A 6,367-nucleotide genomic window follows, 5' to 3' on the forward strand; every position below is an offset into this window, starting at 1 on the left:
TAAGTATTGAGCTGGGCTGCATCAGAAGAACTAGATCAGGGCTTACAGTTCGGGAAGAGCTCAAAATGCATGCATGGCTCTAAGGTATATATGTATATATACAGTATATGTATATCCCTGCTTCACTTTAGTGGCAGCATGATTAGCTTTTTGAGAGATAATATGAGTAAACTTCATGGGGTGGCTGGGCCTTCTAATCATAGTGTCCTTAAACTAGCCAATTCCCCGTGATATTTAATCCAGAGAGAGGCCTGAGTTGGACACGATGGTTGTTCACGGATGTTAGAACAACGGAATAATGGATCCTACGAAGTGCCATTTGGGGCACTTCATGTCAATCTGCATCCTTTTACTTTGATGAGAAACATTCTGCAGGCTTCCAAGGAAGGTTGTTGCCCTTAAGCAGTTTAGGAGAGATGCTCAGCTACACTCAACCATTAATTGACAACGGACCTTAAGTGCCAATAAAATCACAGTGGAATTTCACAAGATGACATTTCCCAGGCTACATATGTTGCAGTAGTTTTCCTATGACAAGGATGGGAAGCAGGCTCTCAGAAATATCTTTTTTCTAAACGCTGATTTACTCTTGATCCTTAGTAAATAGGAATAGAGGGCAAGGAGGAGTGAAGAGATAGCAAGAGTCGGTCACCCTTCACGGCGTCGTCAGCAAGCCGCATGGAACAACTGTCATAAATTAGGCTAGGTGATGGACACCTGAGTTGAGACAGGCAGTCCGAATTCTCACAAATTAGTATTGTTTTGATGCTTTCACACTGACCTCCACGGACTATGAAAAACATTTGTATTAGTTAGAACATTTGACTTCCGGAAACAAACACCAAGCCTAGCCAGATTAAACAAAAGAGGGCATTAAAAAAAAAAAAAGAGTGCATGGATACCTTACCTAATCTAAAGGCAGTGCTGCAAGACCCCCACAAGGATCAAATAAAACCAAACCCACTGGCATCAAGTTTATTCCAACTCATAGTGAGCCTAGAGGGCAGAGCAGAATCACTCGTTTGAGTGGCCGAGGCTAATCTTCACAGGGGCAGACAGCCTTTTCCCTGAGGAATGACTGATGGGCTCCCAGAGAATGCAATTTACATATAATTATATATGGTCATGGACCATATATGGGTCATTCAATATAGCCAAAGAGACAGGGTTATTTTGTACATTCCTAGGTCATAGAAGAGGAGCCCTGGTGGTGTAGTTGTTACACATTAGGCTGTGATCTTCAGGGTCAGCAGTTCAAAATCACCAGCAGCTCCTTGGGAGAAAGATGAGGCTGGCTACTTCCCTAAACACTTACGGTCTTGCAAATTCATAGGAGCAGTTCTACTCTGTCCTATAGGATCCCTATGAGTCAGTAGAGATTTGATGGCAGTCTGTTTGAGTTTTGGGAAGCCATAGGACTCATATCTATCATTGTTATGAATTGAATCGTGCCCCTAAAATTATATATTGTAAATTCTAACCTCTATACCTGTGGTTCCATTACTTGACTGTCAGTTGGTCATGCTGTAGTGGCTTGTGGTTTGCTGTAAAGCTGGGAGATATTTTCAAATCCATCAAGGTAATCAGAAAAACTGGGCTATATGAAAGAAAATAAGGTATCAGGCTTGGAGGAAGGTTCGTTAGTAACCTGTGATACACAGATGACACAACTGTGCTTGCTGAAAGTGAGGAGGACTTGAAGCGCTTGCTGATGAAGAGCAATGATCCTAGCCTTCGGTATGGATGACGCTCAATGGACAGAAAGCCCAAATCCTCACAACTGGACCAGCATCGTGCTAAGTGAAGAAAGGATGGAAGTCGTCAAGCATTTGATCTCACTTGGTTCCACAAGCAATGCTCATGGAAGCAGCAGAGTCAAGAAATCAAACAACACACTGCATTGGGTAAATCCGCTAGATAGGACCTCTTTAAAGTGTTGGAAAGCAAAGATGTTACTTTGAGGACGCAGGTGTACCTGACCCATATGTATGGAAGTTGGACGTTGAATGAGGAAGACTGAAGAATCGGCACATTGGGATTTTGGTGCTGGTGAGGAATATTGAAAGTGCCTAAAGAACCCGTCAATCCGTCTTGGAGGGAGTCCAGCCGGAATGCTCCTGAGAAGCGAGGACGGGCAGAGTTTGTCTCTCGTGCTTTGGCTATGTTATCAGAAAAGACCAGTCCCCGGGAAAGGACAGGCTTGATACAAGCAGAACGAAGAAGACTGTCCGCAAGATGACTGACGCGGTGGCTGCAACAAGGGTTCCAACATCCGAGCACTGGTAGGGTAGGTGCAGGACCAGGAAGGGTTCTGTTCTGTTGAACACAGAGTTGCTGTGAGTCAGAACCGACTCCAGGGCACATAACCAAAACAAACAAAACGAGGACTGTGCTTACGGTCCTGGGTCGGAAGAGGTTGTCTGAGTTATGTTAAGGATTGGTGTAGGGTGTGTCTTGAGTTAAAGACGAAAGAGAATGAGCAGAGATGAGGTAAAATAGACACCATGACACATGGGATTTCCCTAAGAGCCAAGAAGCAGAAGAGGCAAGGACCTTCCTCCAGGGGCCATAAAGTAAAAACCAACCAACCAAAAACTTCACTGTCATCCACTGGGTTCCAACTCATGGCAACCCCGTAGGACAGGATTAAACGGCCCTATGGGCTTCCGGAACTGTAATGTTTTATGACAGTTCAAAGCCTTGTCTTTTTCCCATGAAGCAGCTGCGAGTTTTAAACTGCTGACCTTGCGGTTAGCAGTCCAATTCCTAACCACTGCCCACCAGAACTCCTCTCCAGTGCCCACAGAGAGGGCAAGCTTTCCCCGACAGCCTGTGCTCTGACTTTGAACTTCTAGTCTTCAGTGACAAAAATAAACCAACCTTTGCTCAAACCATCTGCTCATGCTATTTCTGTGACACTAGCATTAGATAACCAAGACAAAGAGTGGGGTGCTGCTCTAACAGACCCCTAAAACATAGAAGTAGTTTGGGAATTGAGTAATGGGTAGAGGATGGGGCAGTTTTAAGGTGCCTAATAGTGAAAGCCTAGATTTCTTTGACAAGACTGTTGGTAGAGTTAGAGACAGCAAAGGCAATCTGGTGAGGGTTCAGAGTAATAGGGCAGATCCTTCTGTCTTAGGGAATACTTACAGCGTCGGCACTAGAATGTCACTAGAAATGGGTTCATTAAATGTGCTTCTGTTGAGACTATGTTTTTTTTCCCTCCTTGCTGCGGAACTGTGGATATTTATACGGGGGATCTGGGGGGGGGGGCGGGGCGTGAAGCTTCTCAACCTGATCTGCATAGCCTGCTGGGAAACAATCCGCTAACCGTGTGAGCAGAATTTCTGATGAGGGGAGCGGGGTGTCAGCTGGCTTACAGCTGCAGTGCCTTTGGAAAAGTCACCCTAAAATGCAGTCACCGGCTGGGGTCACCAACTGTCCTCCCTCCCAGCTTCCTTCTGGGGTCAGGCACTGTTCCGTGACTCCCAAGGGGACTGTTCTCTCTAGTTGTCCATGAGGCTCCCAGGGTGCTCCGGGCTCTGGAGAGGACTCTTCAGCCCTCTGGCGGTGGACAGGTACTCCCGCCCATAGTGTCCGTTCGCGGAGGCCTTGTGTGCGAGTTTCTCCTGCGAGTCCTCTGGCTCCTCGTGTGAGGGATGATGGAGCTGGTACGCTGGCTGGGTGGTCAGCGGGCAGCGGGCACAGCTACGCCGAGAACATCTGACAGCATGTAGGGGCGCAGCCAGCCCACCAGGGGAGTGCTGCCTGGGCTGTAGGGGGTCTGCTTGTGGTAGAAGAAAAGCCCGTCCACCTCACAGGGAAGTCCACAGCCAGCACCTTGCACAGGCTCTCGGGGGTGCACGGGAAGTTCTTGAGCCCCTAAATTTATAAGGATTGAGCTTCATTTTCTCTCCCAGGCCGCCTTCCTCAGGTAACTTGGAATGCGTCCAGTAGAGCCGGAAATCTGTCTGGCAGTCATAAACAGGGTGTCCCCGCCAACACGGCGCGTCCAGAACGTAGTAGATCTGGTTCACCTCACTGTAAATGCAGTCCAGAATGGTGTAGTCTTTGGCCGTGGCTGAGTTCCGCCTGTCACCTGCTGGCAGAAGGGACGGGAACCTGTTGACACAGTCACCGCTCTTGCTGTAGGCCCTGGTAGAACCCCTGGGGGCCACGATGAGGGCTCCCTTTCCAACAGGGCGCACGGCCACAATCCACTCCTGCCCCAGGTCCGTGGGGACACCAAGCAGCCACTCAGAGAGCACGAACTGATTGGCGTAGCGCTTTGGTAGTTCCTTGCCAATGTCAACGTCCATGTCTTCACCATCTTCCTCCGCTTCCTCCTCCTCACTCTCCATCCCGGCCCAGTCATCTCCAGCCAGCCTTCTGGCATGGTTCCCAAAGGCCAGGCACTGGATTTCTGCCCTCCCAGTCCGCATGCCGATGGCTTTATTTCTGGGTGTTTTGTTTGTTTGTTCCCATTGGTCTGAGTAGCTGTCCTCATGCCAGTACCACGCTGTTTTGACCACTGCGGCTGTGCAGTAGGTGTCAAAGTCAGGTACATTTATCCCTCCGACATTGTCCTTCTTCTTGAGGAGTTTTCTGCTAATTCTGGCCTTCTTCCCTCTCCACATGAGATTTGTGGTCAGTTTTTCCAATTCGTTGAAGAAGGCTGTAGGTATTTGAACTGGGATAGCATCAAACCTCATTTTAAACGAGGGGCTGCACTGTTTCTTCTTGCTGTTTATACTTATAGGAAAATGTGGGAGGAAAGAGATGGACTTAAAAGTTATTTGTGCAACCTAAAAACAGGACTTACAGATTTGAACAATTCCGCACAAAAACCTAAGGATAAATGTTCTAGAATGTTCACCAAGGACATGGCTACACAATCTTTATTAAGGAGACTCACCCCGTGTCAGCAGAAAGCGGTGACCCTGAAGGTGATGGGTTGGCACAGTGGCTGCAGCAATGGGCTCAAATATAACAACTGTCAGGATGGAGCAGCGTATGACAATGTTCAGTTAGTCCTGTTGGACATACGCTTGCTCTGAGTGGGCACTAGCCTCTGGCTACAGCACCCTGAGCCCTGGAGCTGTAATGGGTTACACGTTGAACTGCTGCTGTCAGCAAGTCCAACCCCCCAGGTGCTCCTTGGGAGGATGACGTGGCTTCCTACTCCCCTCAATATGTGCAGTCTCAGAAACTCGCTGGGGCCTAGTCTGCTCCATCCTTATGGGGCTGCTGTAAGTCAGTATTGACTTCTAACCAAGCACCACACCAAAAAGCCCATTCGCTCAGCCTGAAGGAGACCGAGAAAGAATGCTGTCTGCCCCTTAGAAGTCTATAGACAGGAAACAGGCTAAAGGAGACACCTCTGTTCCCCAAGAACACAGAAGGACCCACCTGGAGCAGCTCAGGACCATCGGCATGGGAAGCTCGACTCTCTCCATTCCGGAAGGTGGAGCTAGCACCTCCTGCACCCCAAAGGGTGGGGCATAGCCTCCGTAGGTTTCAAAGGGTCAGGTCTTCACCAGCTCCGCTCTGGAGTGTGGGGGAGCTATTGGTGCATGTCAGAGGTACGGGTACCTTCATGCCTAGGGGGCAGGTAGAAACAGGCCTGCCGTGGCAACAGGGTTGTCATTACTCAGATGGGCCACCTAAAGCCCCATGGCATGTGATCAGGAGAGCCGAGTTCCTAGAAAAGGACATTTTGCTTGGCGAAGTTGAAGGGCAGCGAGAAAGAGGAGCACGCTCAGAGATGGAGCGACATAGTGGCCGCAACAATGGGCTGGAACATAACAATTGTGGGGATGGCAGTGTTTTGTCCTGTAGTATATAGGGTTGCTATGCGTTAGCACCTGCTTGATAGCACTTAACAACAACAACAAAGGAGAGTGAGTTATGCACTGGGTTGTTGACCACAGGTCGGTGGTGCATATCCATCAGCTGTTCTGTGGAGAAGCATGAAGCGTTCAGTTCCCCTAAGAGTTTACAGCTTCGGAATCCCACAGGGGCAGTTCTACTCTGCCTCAAGTGTCACTTTGAGTTGGATTGACGCCTTGAAGTGAACTTTTTATTTTTAAGCTGGACAAATGCTTCTATATCTTTACTTAAAACTGGCACTGAACAATATAAAGTTGAAATGTAAAATTCACTCTTAAAAATCTTGAAGAGTTTCTTAGGATTAAATAATAAAATTTTAAAATATACAATGATGACTCTAGGAAGAGATCTTGAAAAACATACATAAATCTTTATATTTTAGTGCAGCCATTTTACGTGTTAATAGTAAATTTGTCTGCTTTTTAGAAATATATTTTGTTGTTGAATATATGCAGTGTAGAATATACAGCATTGCAAT

At 47.7% G+C, this 6,367-nt stretch overlaps 1 pseudogene; it reads right to left on the minus strand.

Moving 5' to 3' along the window:
* Window positions 1-3,506: 3,506 nt before the first annotated feature.
* LOC101638346 lies at window positions 3,507-4,442 on the minus strand (annotated as a pseudogene).
* Between the last annotated feature and the right edge of the window lie 1,925 nt (window positions 4,443-6,367).

Source organism: Echinops telfairi, unplaced genomic scaffold, assembly GCF_000313985.2.
Source record: "Echinops telfairi isolate 266 unplaced genomic scaffold, ASM31398v2 ScPeMD7_443;HRSCAF=831, whole genome shotgun sequence".
Classification (NCBI taxonomy): domain Eukaryota; kingdom Metazoa; phylum Chordata; class Mammalia; order Afrosoricida; family Tenrecidae; genus Echinops; species Echinops telfairi.